This window comes from Talpa occidentalis, unplaced genomic scaffold (assembly GCF_014898055.3).
Source record: "Talpa occidentalis isolate TD23 unplaced genomic scaffold, MPIMG_talOcc4v2.1 talOcc4.3, whole genome shotgun sequence".
Lineage (NCBI taxonomy): Eukaryota > Metazoa > Chordata > Mammalia > Eulipotyphla > Talpidae > Talpa > Talpa occidentalis.
This window is the reverse complement of record NW_023603184.1, coordinates 80,254,368-80,261,122: the sequence shown is the minus strand read 5'-3', so window position 1 is coordinate 80,261,122 and position 6,755 is coordinate 80,254,368. Positions and strand designations below refer to the sequence as shown.

Genomic DNA, 6,755 nt, shown 5'->3' with positions numbered 1-6,755 from the left:
TAAATAAGGTTAGAGTTTGTTGGGGTCTTTAAAACTAACTACCTACACTAGATGGTATATATTAAAACTCTATTAAAGAATAGAAGTTGGTCCAATAGGTCTATTTTGGACTTTAGCCAGCCTCTTACTGATCTCTTAATTAGCTTCAGTCAATCCCACACTAAATCAGAAGCTAAGAGCACTGTATTCTGTGGGTCTCCATAAGACAGTCTTACACAGCAGTAAGGACAGAAACCACAAGATGGTACAATGACAAGAGTTTTCAAATGAGAGTCAAAAGACCTAATCTCTGGTTGTAGATGTACTGACTAATCTCGTGAACCTAAGAGATTCACTTTATCTTCTTTGTGACCTATATCTCCAGTCTTTGTAGGAGGAAATTAATTTATTCAAAAATAATCATTGAAAGCCTATGTCATAAGCACAATTATATGTATTAGAGTATACGCTATACCAATGTCTCCAATTCCCTGGAACTTTATTCCTAATAAGGAGTAGCAGACCAGAAAATCACAAAGGAAGTGAATCAGTAAATAATATCTTAGAAAGTAATACATAGAAAATATTACTGTGAGGGAATAAGCAGTTTATGAGAGGCTTCTTTTCTCAAGGCAAGAGATGATGGTGACTCTTGGAAAAGTTACTAGATGCATTTGGAATTGTAAAAACATAAGATTTCCTGATGGGTTGTTGTGATGGCAAATTTGTGATCCAATCTTAAGGAATGATAAATCTAGAGGAATTCCACCCACTGACACTAACATTCATGTCTTCATGATTGAATAAGAGCATCAGAATTATATCGTACCCTAGAATGTTAGAGTACAAATACCCAAATATTTTCTCTTTCAAGAAAAGTAAAGGTAATAAAGAATCAGGGATGAGTCCCAGATGTTTTTCTTTTCAACACACATATAAATGAGTTTGGCATTATTGAGCTGGAGCGAAATAGTAAAGATCAGGTTTGAGGGCCTAGTAAATCAAGGGTTCTGCTAGTTGGTTACTAGATATTGTCATACAGGATACCTGACGTTAATTTCAGTTATAACATTCCATGATTCTAGGTTGTAATCAGGTAGGCAATTTTGAAAGTGATGAAAAAGAAATTGCATTCACCAATGAGTAATGGAGGTGGGAAACTGTGTGTAAGCCAATTGCTCAAAACCAGGAAGTCAGAAGTCTAATTCACTAAGAACTTACTAAGGTCAAGAATAGGACAAAGATATCCGATGTCGGGTTAAAATTACTGAAGACCTAGTGTGATACCTTGCAGATCCAGTCATGATATACATAATATGATAGACGCATCTTGAAGACAGAAAAGCATAGTAAAGATGGTGGTGATCTCTCTCTGGTTCTGGTTTGTGCAAAAAAAAAAATGTATTGCCTTTTTAAGCTCAAAAATTGAATGAGTTAGAACACTTTAGTTAATATGCCTGGGTGGGTTTAGTGTGAAATCAGCCATTTTACTTGGAGGGCTGGACTTATCACCTCAGAAGCGTGAACATAAGTGTGAAAAACATCCCCCCTTTTGGTCCACATTTCTTCTAATAAATGCATCTTTCTAGAAATCCTTTCTCATATGCAGATGATTTAAACATCCCATAGTTCTCATTTTTGAAGCTCATTCTTCACCTTCTTCAATAGAATTGTCTTAAATTCTATCAAGAATGTGGTGTCATCATAGATTTGGGGAGATAGGGAGTTAATTGCTATAGAACACTTTTATTTCACTTGGTACAAGTGAAAAATAATAGTTTTTCAGCACTTTTTTCATTAGCCGATAATCCTGAAATATTGTCAGGCAGAATGAGGAAAATTTCTGTTCCCTTAGAGGAAACATTTTGCTGGAGTCAAAACCACTGGCACAGGACAGGTGACAAACTAAAACGGTTCCTATTTACAGCCAGAGTTAGCTACAACCAAGGATCATTTGAGATGTTGCAAGAGGAAAACATTTTGCAATTTGTCATCTAATAGGTAAAGATAAAACATGATTCTGATATTCTTATTCAATCATGAAGAAATAGATGTTGGTGCCAGTGGGTGGAATTCTAAGAGTTTTCATTCTGTAAGTCCAGGTCACAAAGGGGCCCTCACAGCCAAAGCTAGTTTTGAGCAATCTAAGCAACAACAATTGCTGAGAAAGTGAGTGGATATGTGAGGCATCGATCTGACCATATAGTTTCACTTCAACACTAGATTTTTAACATTTGATAGAAATGAAAAAGGTAAAGGGCGGTTTTTTCACACTTTTTATATTTGGTAAGTGATAGGTTCCACCCAAATAGTGTACCAATTTCTTTTAAATGATAGATTTTACCCGAAAACCTCACCTAAACCCCATCTCAAGTTTTGTTTTTTTTTCCTATCAAATATTAACCTCTTTGCAAAGACACAGAGGAAGATAGACCTTCTAAAATTTCCCCCTGACAAACTTACTTTTGCCTCATAAATTAGTTTTACAGCTATCTTTCCCACCCATACAAAATCATGGCTTCACTATTTTTCCAGCCCATTCTATTATTTCTAAATACAGGTCTCCATTATGACAGAAAATACGCTACTCAGTGCTCTCATCCTTCCACCACCATCACTGTCTAAAGTGCTTTCTTCTCCTCAAGTCAGAGATGTGAGAATATAAAAAAACAAATACTCCACAATATATTTATAAAGTAACAATAGCATATTTCACTGTTTGAACTAATGTGCTCAGTATTTCTACATGTGTGCACTCTTTTATGAGTTGCTATTGTGACAAGAAATATTTTAATGTAAGCTTTTAAATAAAAACCAGTCTCCATTAAGCCTTTAACACTGTAATTCTTTCACCCAGGAATCCTGTGTTGCTGTCCCAATCATTGACTCTAACATGTTGGGGAAATTTCTTTATATAGAACAACCATTCGTGGGCATTTTGAAGTTTCAATCAACAAACATTACCAGACATATTGTTATAAGACCAATGCATACCCTCTGCCCCCCATCTGTGTCACTAATTTGACAGCATAAAAAGCATGAAAGCTAACTTTATTTTGAATTTGCTGATAAACCTTTCTTTTATCCTAGAGCAAAAGACTTATTGCAGATCAGTAACAAAATCTTTGACTGGTGTTGGGAACTATCTTAAGAGACCTTATGTATTTGAAGGAAATAAACAACCCATGTTCACTCCAAGCACATGAAAATTGTTGCCATCTTTTCCAAGTCCAGACTTCTGGAAGTCAAGTCCACACTGAGTCAGAAGGAAAAAAGGAAAAGACAAACGCCAGAATGCAGTGGTCAAGATATTCAGAGCAACAAGTCTTTCGAACTTCACTATCCTCCAGGTCAGAGTTAAGATAGAATGATTCCACTCGAGGACACTGTAGTCGACAAATCTAAAACCTGCTCAAAATAAAAGGGAAAAAAATGAAATCAAAACACAAAAGTGTCACAGCTTTATTTTAGAAGTGCTATTTAAACTATAAAGGATTTCCTGTTGTTCTCATTTTAAATAATTTTATAGGATTTTTTTGTTCTTGGGTTACTCTATATCCAAATAATCATGTATGTAAATGACTCAAGACAACAGTGGATGCCACTGACAATGTAAACATTATTGTTTATCCAGAAGCATTATATGTTCATGCAAAAAATGGCATTAAAAGCTTGTGGTCAGATCAAAAAACCACAACTGTAATTGTTTATTTATACAGTTCACCATTACTCTGCAGTGTAAGTTTACATTTTTAAAAATTTCTAAACATTGCTGAGTTAGTCTTAGAAGAGTGAAAAATGCATCATGCGCCTAAATGATTAAAGACAAACAAGTCGAGTCCACGCATACAGAGCAAGATGCTTTAATATGGAGATTATTTACTTTGTTCAGGCTTATAGTTTTCATTTTTATGCTGTCCTTGAAATTCCATGATAACAGGGCCATTCAGTGGAATTTCTGCATTTTTCTCTTGAGTTCAGGGCAGCTGGTTTCTTTCCTCCTAAGCAGAAAGCTAAAGTATATTTATCACTCTAACAGTGACTCAAAACAAACAGGAAGTCTTCATCAGCCGGCTCCTGGGCATAGCTGATATTAGGTACTGGCAGAAAGGAAACAGAGCCCTCATTCTGTGGGAGTCCGACAGAATGGACATGCAGATGCAGGCGATAACAAAGTTAGGGATGCTCCAAATGACCACGGTGCTCTCCCCAGATTAAGTGCGCCTGCAAAGCTCGCCAGTTTTCAGAGTATGTGAAAATTCCTCAGGAGTTTTCCTTTCCATTTCAGTTTGAAAGAGTAGTTTGAACTGGATACCACAAGTCTTAGAATCCTTGTGAACCTATGTGCCAAAGGAAACCTGGGAGGGAGCTATTCTGGGAGATTTGGCTTTGATCTGGTTGCTAGGAAAAAGCCCTGCTTTTGTCTGGGAGTATTCTGAATGGCTCCTTCAGTCAGAATGAGGCCTGCAGGTCACTGTCTGAATTAAGTGAAGAGGATTTTTTTTTTTTAATGCTAAAAATGAAGTTGTCGCTGTGTGCCATAATAAAGCTGGAGAGGGCGAACTCCGCTGCTGCGTGCTGGCCTCAGCACTGTGCTGCAACTTCTACTCCAAGGTATACTGAGAAAATCACTGGAGCATGCTTGCAGATCAAATATATGCAAATATTCCTCAGTGGCACATATGTTCCTAGAGACCTCCGCCTTCACCTTCTTTTTTAAATAAAACCTGTTTGAGATTCAAAGCCCACTTTGTTTTCATTAACACAAATGTTCACTATCAAACGATTGTTTTAACCTCATGAGTAAATAGAAAGGTCCAACACTCACACCTAACTTTTTTCAGCTAAACCAAAATCAGAATGCATTAGACTGAACACTACTTATATTGATTCAAAATTAATAGGCAGTTCACTTTGGGGGGTCCTTTAAGTATTTTTTTTTTATTTGGTGACTAATCTCCTTGTTTATGATAATGCTTATACCTTTGTATAAAGACTTTACAGTCATTATCTAATCTTCACAGATCCTGCTGCAGTAGAAAGGGAGAAAATCTTATCTCCATTCTACAGATGAGGAAACAAAGACTCAGGGAGGTTTGAGTAACAAGTTCACATTTTCAGGGGTACCATCTGTCCAAATGCAAAAAGATGGTAGGGCGCAAGCTTTGTTTTTCCAGGAATGAGGCTGGATTTTCACCTACTCACTCATATGTTCACCAGTTCCCTTTAAAACCAGAATTTCTATAGTGACTGCACTAAGTTTCTATAGTGCTTGTTAAATTTGCAGCAAACCAGATCAAAAGAGGATCAAACCCTTGACCCTGGCACCACTGGCATCTGGTGCCAATGAACTGAGTCACAGACTGAAAGTATAAGCAGCCCAAAGCAGGATGGGACTAATGTGAAAAGTTTCCCTGCTCCCCTTCTCAACCATACTGGAGTAGAAAAGAAGGGGCTGCTTTTCATGAATGTATCTAGTTTTGTTCTCTCTCAAGTTTGGCTCGTATTTTGCACTGCAAGAAAACCCTAAAATGTGATGGAAATACAAAAATGGGAGAGAGATAAGAGGTATACTACAGGAATGAAAATATAACCATAGTAAGAAAAAGTGAATGAAGGAAAGTGCATAGAGGTGGGACTTTCAGGAAAACAGCATCACTGTGGCTATGAAATGGTTCCTTTCTCACTTGTGTTTGTATTCATACCTGTAGGTCTAGACAGTAAAGAGTAGGAAAGGTTAAAAATGAAAGGGATCCCTTTCCAAATAAAATTTGGTATTTCTTTTTTTAACTAGAGGATGTTTTTATTTTCTCGTGATACATGTAATATTTGATTACATGAGAATTAAAAATATCAAGTGTTAGGTCCAATAACTTTCATATTTCACAACAATAATGAGCATAAATGATGATTTGGATATCTGGGACCACTTTGATGAGCTATGAAAATATTTGTACTTCTTTTTGTAACACAGTATAGCTACTATAAATAGGAGTTTTTCCCCCTTTAAGTTTATTAATGCATAATTGATAAACTTTTTTATTTTTTATTATTTTTTATTCAGGTAACATTGGTTTAAAATGCTGAATAGGATTCAGAAATATCATATCCTCTTTCAAAGGAAGTAGGGGCTCTTTTCCTCAGAAAAAATACCTGGAAGACTATTGGGGTGTTATCCAGACACCACCCGTACTAACCAGGTGATTAGGGTGTATCTACTCAAACAGGCTGTGTAAAGCACTGTTATAGGGCCTCCCTGGTGGCATTAGGGTTTAAGACCTAGCACTATGAAGCTGTCAGCAGCCACTGCAGCATGGGTTTGATACCAGCCAAGGAGCTGACCCACATGGCCGGGCAGACCTCTCCTGTCTTGCCGGCCGCTCCCCTCAGCAGTGTATTTTAGTAGATCCGCCTATTCTGCTCCCCACTCTGTCTCTGATGAGTCCTCTCCCCCAACCCTCACACCTCGGGCAGACACCCCAGTTCTTGGATGCATAAATAAATACATCTTTTTTTAAAAAAGGGGAAGGGAAAAAGGCACTATTATATCAGAACACCTTCTAGAAGTTTCAGAAGCAGGAAGGCAGCCTAACCTATCTTTTGGAATGCAAATTTTCCTGCAGAACACCAGGCAAAAAACTCAGGAAGCCCAAACCAGACATCCCTGCCAAAAGACAAAACAGAAGTGTTTTCAGGGCAGCTTATCCTCTCTCCGTCTACCTGTTTACTTACTCAAGTTTTCTTTCCAAACTGCACATACAGTCGTCGGTCTGTGA

General features: G+C 37.4%; 1 long non-coding RNA gene across 2 annotated transcripts in view; it reads right to left on the bottom strand.

Moving 5' to 3' along the window:
- Positions 1–2,980: 2,980 nt before the first annotated feature.
- LOC119255808 (uncharacterized) overlaps positions 2,981–6,755 on the bottom strand; it is a 72,190-nt gene continuing 68,415 nt past the window's right edge. For both annotated transcript variants that reach the window (XR_008553551.1, XR_005127544.2), the window contains one exon: positions 2,981–3,387. This is a non-coding gene — a long non-coding RNA (uncharacterized LOC119255808). The remainder of the gene's footprint in view (positions 3,388–6,755) is intronic.